The following is a 16,447-nucleotide window of genomic DNA, read 5'->3' on the forward strand; positions in this document are numbered from 1 at the left end:
TTCTACAAGAGTGTACAGCTCCTGGCGTATGCCGATGATATTGATATCATCGGAAGCAACAACCGCGCCGTTTGTTCTGCGTTTTCCAGACTAGATAAAGAAGCGAAGCGTATGGGTCTGGTGGTGAATGAGGACAAGACGAAATATCTCCTGTCATCAAACAAACAGTCAGCGCACTCGCGTCTTGGCTCCCACGTCACTGTTGACAGTCATAACTTTGAAGTTGTAGATAATTTCGTTTATCTGGGAACCAGCATTAACAACACCAACAATGTCAGCCTTGAAATCCAACGCAGAATCACTCTTGCCAACAGGTGCTACTTTGGACTGAGTAGGCAATTGAAAAGTAAAGTCCTCTCTCGACGAACCAAAATCAAACTCTATAAGTCGCTCATTATTCCCGTCCTGATGTATGGCGCTGAAGCGTGGACGATGACAACATCCGATGAGACGACTCTTGGGGTTTTCGAGAGAAAGGTTTTGCGCAAGATTTATGGTCCTCTAAACATTGGCAACGGCGAATACCGCAGACGATGGAACGATGAGCTGTACGATTTATACGACGACATTGACATAGTTCAGCGAATAAAAAGACAGCGGCTACGCTGGCTAGGTCATGTTGTACGGATGGAAGAAAACACTCCAGCTCTGAAAGTATTCGATGCAGTACCCGCTGGAGGAAGCCGCGGAAGAGGACGACCTCCACTCCGGTGGAAAGACCAAGTGCAAAGTGACCTGGCTTCACTTGGTGTTTCCAGTTGGCGCCAAAAAGCAAAAAGGAGGAATGAGTGGCGCGCTCTGGTGGATTCGGCTATAATCGCTTAAAGCGGTTCCTACGCCAAATATATATATATATATAACACATAACTAAATTAATTATATGAAATGAATTTCACTTAACTTGGGCGAGTATATAATTTGTTATTATTTATATGGAAAGAACCAACGCGTTTAACATAGTCCAACTATTGGGCGGAACTGTGCTGGAAGTATAGCTTAAAATAATTGTTATGCAATGTAGTAAACTAGGTTTTGTAAAATAAAGAATATAAAAATATAAGGAATGACTGCACGTCGTAACAATATACCCACTACCGAATCACGTATTTCGGACACTCCAAAACGCTAATGTGAAACTTTAAATGCGTTTTTCTCAAAATTATGATTTTTGAACTGATGACAACTGTAACTCGAAAACCTCTCAGTAGATTTTATTGAAGAATACAGCTTTTAGAATACATAATAATCCTGGGTCTGATCGAAGCTTTTTTTTCAAAAATTTTAATTTGTAATACTAATTAACTGTTAATTTTTTTCCCGAAAGTATAGAAAAAAATTTTCTGGGGCAACCAAAAAAAATGCTTCGATCAGGCCCACTATTATCTATTTATAAAACTAATTTTTCTTATCCGATTGATTTTAGATGAATATCCAAGAACTTATGATTGTCACTGCAAGGTCCGTTTTTTTTGGAACTGGGTCAATACAACAAGCTGTAACTTAGGAAATTATTTTTTTTTTTAATTTTCGTGACTTCAAGTCCAAACATTGTGTAATACTACATTATTACTTTTGTAAAATAACATGATTTAATAGCAAAAGAATACTGAATATTCTCATTTTTTCGTGTCTCTGACTACCCCTAACCCCTTAATCATGTGAAAACCGAATAAACAAAGACCGCTTTCATGAATAGATTAAAATGACTTGAAATGTGTAACATATTTTGGTAAGCTAGTTTTCGGCTTTTCCGGTATATTATGTTCTACGTATCTAAATCCTCGTTCGCTGTACCTCACTATCTCCAATATGGATGTTTCTGAATTACATATGTACCGTCGACTCTCGTTAATTCGAAACTCGAGGGACTCTTGAAATATTACGAATTATCGAGTGTTTGAAATATCAAATGGTTCGAAATTTTTGAGAGAAAATAAACAAAACTTTAAAAATTATTAAGTGTTGGTTAATTTTTATTTATTAATATAAAAATGACAAGAATTAAGAGGTACATTCGTGTACATACATGTATCAAATTATGATCTTGCTTCCTTAACTGACACCTCTGCCAAAGGTTCCGATGTATCGCCCTCATCTTCATCGTTATTTTGCGTATCTGTCGCAGATAAAATTTCGCCATCGATTAGTGAACCTGAGACAGCAACATTTTCATCCACTTGAACAAAATCAGAAAAACTCACACCGCAATCGTCAAACATTTATACTTTCTAGGGCTCATAACTAACGCTAACTTTTAATCTGCATACCAACGAAAGAGTAACAGTAACTGGATAACTAAACAAACCAATTCGTGAGAACTGTGTGCGTCAAATAGTCAAACTAATCATAACAAAAACAAAGGCCCGTAATCTTATTACAAGTTTGAACTTGTCGGAAAATGTACTTACAATCTTTCCGCCTCTTCTCTCTGCAACTTTGAATTGTCGAGTGCTGGATGCTGATGAGCTCGAATTAACGCTTCGTTTTGTTAAATAGCAATGACTTTTTCGTTCGAATTACCAAGTGTATGAAAATGTATTGATTTAGTTCGAAATATAAAGAGATTTTGTAGGGAACTCGTGATAACTTTGAATTATAGAGAGGTTCGAATTATCGCAGGTTTGAATTAACGAGAGTCGACTGTATATATTTTTCAGATCTTACTTAGTCTCCTGCAAAATATTCCGGATAACTTTACTAAGAGATAGTAGTATTTACGACTTGGTCTTCTGCATAAAAAAATAACAGAAATTCATTAATATTAGGTTGGCAAATATCTCCCTTCCGCTTTTTTGGTGCGAAGAACTCGGACAGCCACTTTTCACAAGTCTCTTATGAGTTCAACTTTACACCACCAATGGCGTTCGCCATGAACAGGAACAGGTGGTAATTAATTGGCGCTATATCCTGTGTTTTAGACGTGCGTACGCTCCGAGGACCAAATATAGACTCGGACCATTATCTGGTCGCAGCGAAGATACGCACCCGCCTCTGTGCAGCAAAGAATGTCCGTCAACAAACACAAGGAAGGTTCGACGTCGAAAAGCTGCAATCGCAACAGACAGCCGAACGATTTTCTACTCGACTTGCACTCCTGCTCTCTGAGAGCACTCATCAGCATCTCGGTATAAGGGAACTGTGGAACGGCATCTCAAACTCACTGCGTACCGCTGCAGCCGAAACAATTGGTTTTCGGCAACGACAAAAAACAAGCTGGTACGATGAGGAGTGCCTTCTCGCAGCGGAGAGAAAACAGACTGCCTACCTCGCAACGTTGCAAACGACCACAACACGTGCGGGATGGGATAGATACCGAGAGCTGAAGAGGGAAGCGAGACGCATCTGCAGACAAAAAAAGAAAGAGGCCGAAATGCGTGAGTACGAAGAGCTTGAAAAGCTGGCCGACATGGGTAATGCTCGAAAATTTTATGAAGAAATGAAGCGACTTAACGAAGGTTTCAAGACCGGAGCATCCTTATGTAGAGACCAAGGTGGTTATCTGGTAACCGATGTCCAGGGCATACTGGGATTATGGAGGGAACACTTCTCCGACCTGCTGAATGGCAGTGAGAGTACAACACCAGGAGATGGCGAACCCGATCCCCCAATCGATGACGATGGAACAGATGTTCCATTACCCGACCATGAAGAAATTCGAATAGCAATTACCCGCTTGAAGAACAACAAAGCAGCGGGGGCCGATAGATTACCGGCAGAACTATTCAAATACGGCGGCGAAGAACTGATAAGGTGCATGCATCAGCTTCTTTGAAGAATATGGTCGGAAGAAAGCATGCCTGACGATTGGAATCTCAGTGTGCTCTGCCCAATCCATAAAAAGGGAGATCCCACAATGTGCGCCAATTACCGTGGGATCAGCCTCCTAAATATCGCATACAAGGTTCTATCGAGCGTACTGTGTGAAAGACTAAAGCCCACCGTCAATAAACTGATTGGACCTTATCAGTGTGGCTTTAGACCTGGAAAATCGACAACTGACCAGATATTCACCATGCGCCAAATTTTGGAGAAGACCCGTGAAAAGAGGATCGACACACACCACCTTTTTGTCGATTTTAAAGCTGCTTTCGACAGCACGAAAAGGAGCTGCCTTTACGCCGCGATGTCTGAATTTGGTATCCCCGCAAAACTAATACGGCTGTGTAAATTGACGCTGAGCAACACCAAAAGCTCCGTCATGATTGGGAAGGACCTCTCCGAGCCGTTCGATACCAAACGAGGTTTCAGACAAGGTGACTCACTATCGTGCGACTTCTTTAACCTGATGCTGGAAAAAATTATAAGAGCTGCAGAGCTAAACCGAGAAGGTACAATCTTCTACAAGAGTGTACAGCCCCTGGCGTACGCCGATGATATTGATATCATCGGAAGCAACAACCGCGCCGTTTGTTCTGCTTTTTCCCGCATGGATAAGGAGGCGAAGCGAATGGGTCTGGAGGTGAATGAGGACAAGACGAAATATCTCCTGTCATCAAGCAAACAGTCGGCACATTCGCGTCTTGGCTCCCACGTCACTGTTGACAGTCATAACTTCGAGGTCGTAGATAATTTCGTATACCTGGGAACCAGCATCAACAACACGAACAATGTCAGCCTCGAAATCCAGCGCAGAATAACTCTTGCCAACAGGTGCTACTTTGGACTGAGTAGGCAATTGAACAGTAAAGTCCTCTCTCGACGAACCAAAATCAAGCTCTACAAGTCGCTTATCATTCCCGTCCTGCTCTACGGTGCATAAGCTTGGACGATGTCAACATCAGATGAGACGACACTAGGAGTTTTCGAGAGGAAAATTTTGCGCAAGATTTATGGTCCTCAGAACATTGGCAACGGCGAATACCGCAGACGATGGAACGATGAGCTGTACGAGTTATACGACGACATTAACATAGTTCAGCGAATAAAAAGACAGCGGCTACGCTGGCTAGGTCATGTTGTCCGAATGGACGAAAACACTCCAGTACTGAAAGTGTTCGATGCAGTACCCGCCGGAGGAAGCCGAGCAAGGGGAAGGCCTCCACTCAGTTGGAGGGACCAGATGGAGAGCGACCTGGTTAAACTTGGGATCTCCAACTGGCGCCGAACTGCGAAGGAGAGAGAGAGGTGGCGCACTATCGTCGATTCGGCTATAACCGGCTAAACGGTTGCAACGCCAATCACATACATACATATCCGGGCTATATGGGGGATGTGATAAAACCTCCCATCCGAGCTACCGTAGCTTCTGACGGGTTACAAGGAAGTGTGGAAGTGTGGTCTGGCGTTGTCCTAGTGGAACACTATACCCTTCCTGTAGGACAATTCTGGACGCTTCTGGTCGATCGCCTGCTTCAAGCGGTCCAGTTGTTAGCAGTAGATGTTAGAATTAAGCGTCTGGCCATATGGGAGCAGCTCATAGTGGATGATTCCCTTCCAATTTCACCAAACACACAGCAAAACCTTCATGGCCGTCAGTCCCAGCTTGGCCACTGTTTGGGACGATTCACCGGCCGATCAATCACGACAGTTTTCGCTTGATATTGCCGTATGTGATCCATTTTTCGTCGCCAGTCACCATCCGCTTCAAAAACGGATCGAGTTCGTTCCGTTTCAGCAGCATATCGCAGGCGTTAATTCGGTCCAGAAGGTTTGTTTGCTTCAAATCATGCGGCACTCAAACATTAAGCTTTTTTCTTTATCCAGCCTTCTGCAGATGTTTTAAAAGGGTTTGGTGACTAACTCCCATCTCCTAGGCGATAATCGGTATTCGTCGTCACAGGTCTTCCGCCGGCAGGCTTATCCATGGTGTCGTTTTCACCCGCTCTAAATCGACGAAACCATTCCTACGCAGTTCGAAGTGATAGAGTACCATCCCACCATTAATCTCACGGAACGTTTTTTTAGCGGATTTGCATTTAACGAAGGAAAACTTTAAAATAGCGCGAGTTTCGGCGTTAGTGAACTCCATGTTTACACGTCTATAACTGTTGAACGCAATATCCAAACTAATCATACATAGCGCCGTTTTGTAGGTTACATATATCAAGACCTTTCAAAGATGTATAGTATAGTCTGAATTTCGCACGACTACTTCATTGTTTCACGAAGTGGCTTAGTAAGTGTTGAACATCAGCCTACCATAGCCCGAGCGAATTTCAATCTAGGCTCATCGACCACATTTATTAAGGCTAATCATTACGATTTGAGAACTTTTCCTTTTTTCGGGTGCTTCTTGTCGGCACAGCACTCATGATCAATCATATCCACAAATCAGCGTCACAGACATTACTCCTCAAATTATTTGAACTTCTAACAACGAAAGCATCAATCTAGTGGGCCATTAAGTAAAGTCACTCGCCCAAACGAAGTACGGTAGGCATTTAAGAAGCGAATACCATAGAGTGGAAATTTTATAAATAGCAATAATATGGATTTAAGTAATAGTAGAAAATTGGCCACTGAGGCGAGACAACATTTAACACATTTACGAATTTACCGCTGTGAACGCTGAGTTGCTAAGGAGACACCGAGAGAGAGTCGCTTGCTATAGGTGCCGGACGCCATACGCCAAACGCCAAATACCCGCTATGCATGCTGTGAATCGAAAAAAAAATAATAAAATAATAAAAAAAAAAAACACGAGCAAGCTAAATAATGGCCGGCGAAAAAACCAGTCAGAAAAGGTATTTCATGTGCACACCGAATTATGCATGGCGAATAAAAAAAATAAAAAAGCCATCGCAGACAGTTGTTGGCGCGTTTTCATCCAATGCTATACTATGTTAAGTGTACGATTGAGACGACTTTTTATACATCACATTACCAGGTGTGTGTGTGTGTGTTTGGGCTGTTCTTGTTTCAGTGGCGTACAAAACAAAGTAAACAAACATACAGACACATTTCAACACAGATCACTTTATTATAAATCTCTGATTGTTGTTGTTGTTGTCGTACTACACTATTTGCTGATTTTCTTTAATTTGTTGTAAATACAAGCAAACACGCATACCTCTGCACTTGGCACTATTTGCGTCCATCTATGTATATGTATGTATGTATGTTTGCCTAAATTGGCAGCACGTGTAGCGATCACAAAGCAACGAACGCACAACAATCGCATCTACAAAACCAAACAAAAACAAAATTGCATCAAACGCCATAAAATATACCAAATCCAAACCAAAAAGAGAATTAAATAATACGAACAAAGGAAAGCTATAAAGGCATTATTGTTGTTCGTTGTCTACAAAGCTCCAACACACATATGTACATATATAGAGGCATACCAGCCATCCGACGTTGATCTTGAATACAAACATAGCAGATCTGAAGAGCGTGTGAAAAATGACAGAGGCAAAACTAATGTGAGACGAAATATTTGGTGTGTTGTAAAAAAACAAGAAAGAAAGGCCCAGCAGGAAATATGGAAGGTTAAGCTTAACCGATATTACTGTGAGCTGAGACCCCAAATATATAGAGTGGATACAACAAAGATTGAGATAACTAAAACAAGTAAGGAAAGGCTAAGTTCGGGTGCAACCGAACATTTTATAGCACAATTCGACCCATATATTCGGCATAAAATTCAATAGAATAACGAAAATCATCATAAATAGTATATGGGGACTGAGGTAATTCCTAAACCGATTTCACTCGTTTTCAACACCAAGATACAATATATCAAAAACTATACGGTCACTTAATTTAATAATATTACTTATAATTAGGTATGTGGGATCTGGGGGAAGTTATGACCCGATTTTAACCATTTTTGGTACAGAGACAAACAGTTATAAGAAAAAATTCAGAGGGAATGAATTACATTAAAATATCTGAGAGATTTACCTATATTTGCGGTGAAAAATTACCCTTAGGCACTGAGTTCTTCATGTTCTATATCAGGGGCCTTGAAAAGTCATGGTCCGATTTTGACAATTTTTCCACAACTGATGTCACAGCTCAAATACAATATTTGTGTAAAGTTTTATTTCGCTATCTTCATTTGTTGCTAATGTATATATGTATTATAAAGTGAACGAATCAGAAGAATTCAAAATTGAGTTATATGGGAAGTAGGCGTAGTTGTGAACCGATTTCGCCCATATTCTACCCGTGTCATGAGGGTGTCAAGAAAGTGTTATATACCGAATTTCATTGAAATCGGTCGAGAAGTTCTTGAGATATGGTTTTTGACCCATAAGTGGGCGACGCCACGCCCATTTTCCATTTTGTAAAAAAAATCTCAGTGCAGCTTCTTTCTGCCATTTCTTATGTTCTTATGTTCTTTGGTGTTTCTGACGTTTCTCGTTAGTGAGTTAACTCACTTTTAGTCATTTTCAACCTAACCTTTGAATGGGAGGTGGGCGTGGTTATTATCCGATTTCATTTATGGACTGTATAAGAAAATGGCTAAAAAAACGTTTGCAGAAAGTTTGGTTTATATAGCTTTATTGGTTTGCAAGATATATACAAAAAACCTATTTGGGGGAGGAGTCACTCCCACTTTTCCAAAAAAATTACATCCAAATGTCCCCCTCCCTAATGCGATCCTATTTTCCAAATTTTATTTTCATAACTTAATTTATGGCTTAGTTATGACACTGTATAGGTTTTCGGTTTTCGCCATTTAGTGGGCGTGACAGTGGATTTTGCCCATCTTCGAAAGCAACCTCCTTAGGGTGCCAAGGAATATTTGTTCCAAGTTTCATTAAGATATCTTAATTTTTACTCAAGTTATCGCTTGCACGGACAGACGGACGGTTTGATGTCTGATTTCAACTCCACTCATTTCAACTCTTACTCTTTTATTTCTTGGTGACAGAAACAACCGTTATGTGAACAAAACTATAATACTCTGTGCAACATGTTGCGAGAGTATAAAAATATATTGAACTTTGCTCCCCAAAGCGTTTCTTTAGAGATTTAGAATTTCCTAAAGGGATAGCTGTCAAATCAGATGTCATAGTTATTTTTTTTAAATTCGACAATTATTTCTTTGAAATATGGCAATTATTATACTATCGAATTTTCTTCAGCGATGAGACACATTTCCAGTTTTATAAGTATTTAAATTATTATATTTTCAATGCGAAAACACTAGAAGAAACCATCCAGAATCATTTGGATCCATAAGTGGACAATGTCTGATGTAGTCTGCCTGTTAAAGACCCTTTGGTCCATACTTTTTAACATTGATTAGATACTTTTTTTTTTATACAGATCATATGATTTGACTCTGTAAGACTACATTCTTCTAAAAAAAATGAAGAACTTTTGTAAAAACAAGCGATTTATTTATCGACATAACCTCCTTTTAGCAACACCAAAAGTTCCGTCAGGATCGGGAAGATCATCTCCGAGCCGTTCGACACCACACGAGGTTTCAGATAAGGTGACTCACGGTCACCTGCGGTGAATACCGCAGAGCTGTATGAGTTATACGACGTCATTAACATAATTCAGCGAATAAAACGACAGCGGCTACGCTGGTTAGATCATGTTACTCGAATTGACGAAAGCGCTTCAGCTTTAAAAGGGTTCAATGCAGTACCCGCTGGTGGAAACCGGGGAAGAGGAAGACCTCCACACCGTTGGAAAGACCAGGTGGATAAGGACCTGACTGCACTTTGTGTTTCCAATTGGCGTCAAACTGCGAGAAGGAAGCACGAATGGTGCGCTATTGTAAAATCGGCTATAACCGCGTTAACGGTGTCTATGCCAGTTAAGAAGAAGATTCTCCTTTTAGCTCGAAACATTTTACACGCAGGGGAGAAGTTAATCTTCGAATAAGTGACTTTTCATATTTGAACACAAAAAAGTCCCATGCTTGTGAGTCGATGATTAATTCGGCTTGTGACAGTTTTGTCCCTCTCCAGGCAGTCTTCCCCTTACAAGTCTTTTAATCCATTTCATGTTTGAATCAAACAAATATTTACAACGCCACTGCGAGTAATCTTCACACGCGCAAAGCAACTACAACAAATGACATACATCCGGTAATTATTATCTAATCAGTGCGATTGTTTATATGCAGCTTTAAGTGCTTATATGAGTACCAATTTATAATTGAGAACGCTGCGATCACCAAGTTTGCATATAACACATATAAATACACCGAACTATTTACATACAATTGTATACATATATGTATATACATAGGTAAGTAGATAGGTACTTGATATTTGCATGCAACATACTAAAGCGGGATCAATAAACTCACCACTTCTATGAGTACTCACGTGTACACGCCATTACTTGCCACTTATTTACACCAGCTGGCGCTGCTGTTGCGAAATATATGCACGAAATCTGTATGTATGCACATAAATGCACACTGTCATGCGAGTCTTAATGCTAATCAAAAGTAAGGCAAAACAATAAAAGACACTCGTGATGTGCACACCAGACGTTAGAGCTTATACATATATGTACATACAAACATATGTATGTACATTTGCGCATGTATATTGTATGTGAAAATAATAAATAAATAAATCAGATAGTGATACCGGCCGCCGAAATGCAGTAGAAGTTGTTATACTATGTACATGAGGAGTCACAAGTCTCGACCACGTGACAGCTGGAATTTCGCAAGCAACCAGCCCCAAATCAATTGCAACGCTTCGCGCGCGGAAGCAAAAGCCAATGGAAAAATTTTCACCATATAACTACTTGTGGTATAGCTCATTATATGTTTGTAGACATTTGTAGATATGTACATAGATATGTAAGAATGTTTGTTTAAGTACAAGACACATAACCATAAAAGAAAGCCAGCCAATTAATGGCAATTAATACGCGAGAAAATCTAAGAATTCACCAAACGAATATAAAAAGAAGTAAGATGGCGCCGACTACGAGCGGAATGACACAATATAGAGGTATTCCATTCATTGGTTGTCAGTGTAGTCTCTAAAACGGAGGCTTTATTGAGCTTCAGAGTATGGAAATCGAGTTCGGGGATGGAGCCTATTGAAGAAACCGAATACTGATAAATTTTCTCAGCCCTAAAGGAACAAGACATGGTTAAAACTCAAAACCGCACAGAGCCCAGCGCTGTTTTTAGCTTGAAGTGCTCACGTTGTTGCATCTGTTCTAGTTTTAGCTAGAGAATCTGTATCTAACCTAATACCAGAGTTTGTCTAAGATGCCTCAAGCCTACCAGTTTATGAGTAAACTACAAGTGGTTCGCTTAGGCCTTTAATAGCGATCAATTCCAGGGTCCCAAAACTAGAAATGATGGACGGGATTTGATTAGCTTTGCGAGTTCGGGAGATCGTATATTTTATAATTTTGGCTACAAGTCCCACGAAAACCCATCATTCTGCATAATACCAGCGATCGTACACACTACTTCAATATTAAACCACAGTAGATATTTTATGTTTTAGAGAGTCCTCAAATCCCACCATAGTGGTTTGTAGGACCGTTCCAAACTTCCATTTGAATTGCCAAAAGATCCGTGGTCTATTCAAGGTCAAAAACATTAGCTTAATAAAGTACTGTCGGACTCGTTTGTTATCGCGTCGTCAGAAAAATTCTTTGGTCCGTTCCAGCTATATTGATCTGATTGGCTTGTGAATTTATCGAGCTCTAGACGTTAGCAATGAGCTAAAACTTGATTACTACCTCTAGTCTTTGGTGTCCGTTGTCTTTCTTTCTGATTATGATGGCGTTGGGAACGCTCAGAGTTCGACTCCTAGTGCGAGCTTGTGTATATCTACTATTTTGTTCTTCAAGCGCTACACACGCTCCATACTCGACCCTCAAGCGCGTACTTGGGAGGTTTTGAAATTCTGCAGCTGCGAGCGCTTGTTACTCGACTCTATGGCACGCGATGCGAAGAGAATTACTTGCCAGACGATTTTCAGTTTCAGATTAAGATTCTCCATTACGGAGTCTTTTTGATACCCTCACCTGGGAACTATTTCCAGAAAGTTAAGATTCTAGCAATAAATATAACCTTGAATGTTACTTGGGGTGAATGTGGCTTTCCAGTGGCGAAAGAATTTTTGAAATCGGTACAGTAGTTTATGAGTTTATTCATTACAAACATACATACAAATCGTTCCTCTTTATAATAGTAGTACAAATAAGTAAACTATCAAATTAGACCGTTAGATGAACTCCGGATTATAATCTTTCATTAGGGTATGGAAATTTAATACATACAGATATCTACATTTATATAATACTCGAATAATGCGAAGTGAATGAAAGTGCAAACGATAGGTTTAACGGTCAAATTTATGCACTAAAATAGCGGACGCGTACACACAGCGATCGACATTAAATATGCACACCGATGTTTCGCAATACTACCGTAGAGACCCACATGGATCGCAGTGCACAGGAAGCATCCGCTGATTAAACGTGACACAAACAACAACGGCAGAAAGCAAACACAAAAGAGTGCAGGGCAACGTGAGCGAATGCACAAGATTCGAAACCTTGAGCTTGAATCAGACGATCTCGAATTGAAGTGAGGTTCAAATAAACAACGAAATTTCCCCACGATCGCTCTCATGCAGAACAGATACATTTTGACAGACATAGAAATGTACACATATGTATGTATACACATGAGTAATGTGCATATTGATCAGTGTGATAAGATAAACAGAAAGGTAGCAAGTTCAACACTGGACGGAAATTAAAAATGCAACATTTTCCTTCAGACCGATAAGTTAAAGCGAATGACTTTTACCCTAAAAAGGTGCATGTAACTGCTTCACAGGTGACATAGATGTAATAGGAATGCAAAACCATATTACATTCTGTAAAACATAGATTCTGATCGGACCGAGGTCCATTTACATACCAGGGCGAACAGATAAGCCTACAAAATAAAAGCAATAATTTTGGAAAATGGAACGAATTATTCCTAAATAGAGTAAACTTTCAACTTAATAGACATGACTCAGCGTTGCTGCAACTACTTGAATACATCTGAAAGATAGTTTCTGGAGGTCTGCCGATACCGTTGCGTCGATATTCTCATCATTGGTAAGTGTTTCTCGTGAACTTTTTGACTTTTTAAAATTTGAAAACAAAAAGAAGTCGCACAGGCCCATATCTGAAGAGTAAAGTGACAGTTTTCTTATGCTAAAAGAGAACGTTTTGCTCTTCAATTCGACGTCGAATCGGCCAGTAATTCGAGATAATAGAAAACAATGACTGAGTTTTTCACTTCTCCAGTTAGTCGACTTTGATCAGACCTTGTGAATCTCAGAAAAATAAGACCTTTCCGGCCGATATGACATGTTTCTTCGGCGAAGTCTAAATGTTTCCTTTGTTTCTAGTATGTACCAGTGGATCCATTCGTTGACGTTCTTGAAACAATGCAAAAACTCCTATCGGAGCGCTTCCTGACTTATAAAAAATAAACGAGTGCAGGTTGAAGAAGGAGTAGAAAGATGGGTAATGGAAAAATCGAATGGAGTGGCTTTCAAAAGACATACCCTTTGATGATTCTAAAAATCTTTACCTAATAGTAAGAGTAAATATCACATACGATCGTATGATAAGCAGTTCAACTTTGTAGTTTCTAAATTGTCAGAAAAGTTATTCAACTCTGAATTTATTGATACGATCTAAGAGCAGTTGGTACGAAAAAAAAGAAAACTCTTCAACGAATTGGAAAGTACAAGTGCTTATCAAAACCACTTTTCGTATTGGTTAGAATTTTATAAGCTAAGGCATTACGCGCGGACTATAATGAACTCAACCTGAGAGATTTCAGCGCCAAACGAGAAGAACTAAGAGTCAAAATATGTACATAGGTACAATGGCTTGGATTATCAAGTATAAGATAAGAACCAATTCTCCAGTATGACAACTATACCGCTAAAATTAGAGTCAAGCCACCTAAGTTGTCCAAGTATGAATGTGAAAAACTCATCGTCCAAGAGTATATGTATGAATATATAAAATATTTACTTTCTCATGTAATTATAACTGCATAACTGCAGTGTACCATTGTCAGCGAATTGCATAGTTTCTCCGCTTGTTTGATTAAAAATATAGCAATAAACATTTTTTACTTACAACTACTCACGTTTTATATTTGAACGTCTGCCACGTGAGTCTATATTATTGTGATTTTATTGCTCCATTGTTTATTTGATACCACCCAGAAAGCAAATAAAAATATATTAACTTATTTTTTCTATTGACATAAGATTTGTTGATAAAGAAAAGGAAGTTTCAAATTAACTCTCAAATATTCAAAAGCATCTGTTTAAATATGGCAGTGATTTCCAAACCTTTAAATAACGCTGTTTATATTAGGTAATCATTATATTATATCAAGATCGTACATTAACGCCGTATTTATCTATTATGAGTTGGCAAAGTATCGTCTTAGACTAGAGTAGCAGCAAAACCTAGAGTACCGACTCTCCTTGTGCAATATACGCAGAGGAAACAACTTTGAGAGAGCATAATACTTCAAAATCTCGCATGGTTCCATATAATTATTATTTTGCTGATCGATTTTTGATCACGGTTCTTCTAGCCGCACTCTCAATAAAGATTTGACTTTGTCTCTAGCTTGTTGATAGCTTTTGAGTACGAACCAAGCTCCAACCTAAATGTTTACTGGGAAGTAAAGACACCCCTTAACTATGACAAACGAAAGAACCGTGACTCTCTTATAACCTAGTGCGATCAGCCGGCAGCAGCACATGCTTATCAGCACTTGGAAGTAGAACGAAATGATTGTTTGTTGTTTTTACAATATTTATGTTACCTACATATATAAATATGTGTGCCACCTAAAAAAATAGGCAGCACACTAAAACTTATTGCTAAAAGATAAATAATAAAATACTAAGTAGCAGTAATTAACGGAGCACTGATAAGCGAATCATATAAAATGCAATAAAATGCAGTCGTAAGTTATAAACTCGAAGTTGTTAGTAAGAATTGCTACAGAGATTAGAGACACTCGATTGTAGGTATGACTTGATGACGAACTTTCTCTGTTTAAGATTGCACTTAGGTTTCACTGTTAAATTTTTGTTTCGAGCAAATCTGATATTAGTTTCATACAGTTTCCAAATTCATTCTACGAGAATTAAAGGGTTTAGCATGCAATATTGATGGATCACGATCCATATCACAAACTATTTAAATATTTTGAAATCCAGATCCCGGATCGCGGATCGCGAGGTAAATATTGAAAGTTGTGCATATTTTGTGATTCACAAGTCCGAATTTGTGAAATACAACAGTGCCAAAATTTTAAAATTAACTTTATTCTAATAAATGAACATGAATTATACTGTTTACAATAGAATCTTTGCCAGAGCTATGCAACTCATCTACCAAAGGTTTTTTGATAACGTCCAAGTATTGGATATATATAATGAATTGCTGTGGGAGCAAAAACAATAGCCAAACATGATTTTCCTAGGTTTTCTCCGAAATTTTATGAAAAAATGTACGAAAAAGTAACAAATAAATTTTTTAAATATTTTTTCTTATGAAAACACTAACAACATCGTATATATATTGAACGTCTGGCAGTCGCGAAGTAATCCATCAATATTCCAAATATCACGATACATATTGAAGGTGTTGCAGGTCCCGTTGGTAGTCGCTGAACTGATTTCAAGTGTTCTTATACGGCACAAACCATGGATAATATGATACGAAACTCTTCTCTTTTGCTTGTTGAGAGAGCCCATGAACTCATTTTTGATGTTGGCAACAAAGCCAGATCATGGGCTACTGAACAGCTGACAGTCAAAATGACGAGCTACCACTAAGAATCCCGCAGAAATAAATGATTAAATGGTTCGTTTTTGTACGATAAGTTTTTTGTGATTTTTGAATTACTATTAACTTTTATTTAAATGGAGTTAATATGTGTACATTATTTAAGAAACGGTGGCTATTTGTACGAAAGTAATATATGTACGTTCTTTAACAGTGTTAAATGACATTTACGTAAATACATATCTGGGTACAAATTTTCTCTAAAACTTTTAGAGAATATATTAAGGTGTTTATTTGTTTATAAAATATAAATAAATATATGTTACTAAATTAAACTAAGCTAAATTTTTGTTTATGTTGACTTATAATATGTACGATTTTTAATTATTATAATATTTTATTATTTTTATGTGTAGATGTCTATTGTTTATCTTAAAATATATATTTATAAGTGTATGTGTTGGTGTAATATTGGTTAAGAAGTCTCTATTAAGCGTAAACTGCAAACCAATAAATACCCAAGAAATCGAATAAAAATCTCCTAACTTATGTTTTCCCGCAGTGGCACCACTGCCAAATGTTATAAAAAATGCGGACTTTGACAGCTCTCTCACGAATGAAAGAGTTTCGTATCATGTTATCTTTGGCACAAACAACTTGTACACATATATTGCTAATATTTTATTAATATTATACATTATTGAATGAAAATATTAGAAATTTTATC

This window comes from Zeugodacus cucurbitae, chromosome 2 (genome assembly GCF_028554725.1).
Source record: "Zeugodacus cucurbitae isolate PBARC_wt_2022May chromosome 2, idZeuCucr1.2, whole genome shotgun sequence".
Lineage (NCBI taxonomy): Eukaryota > Metazoa > Arthropoda > Insecta > Diptera > Tephritidae > Zeugodacus > Zeugodacus cucurbitae.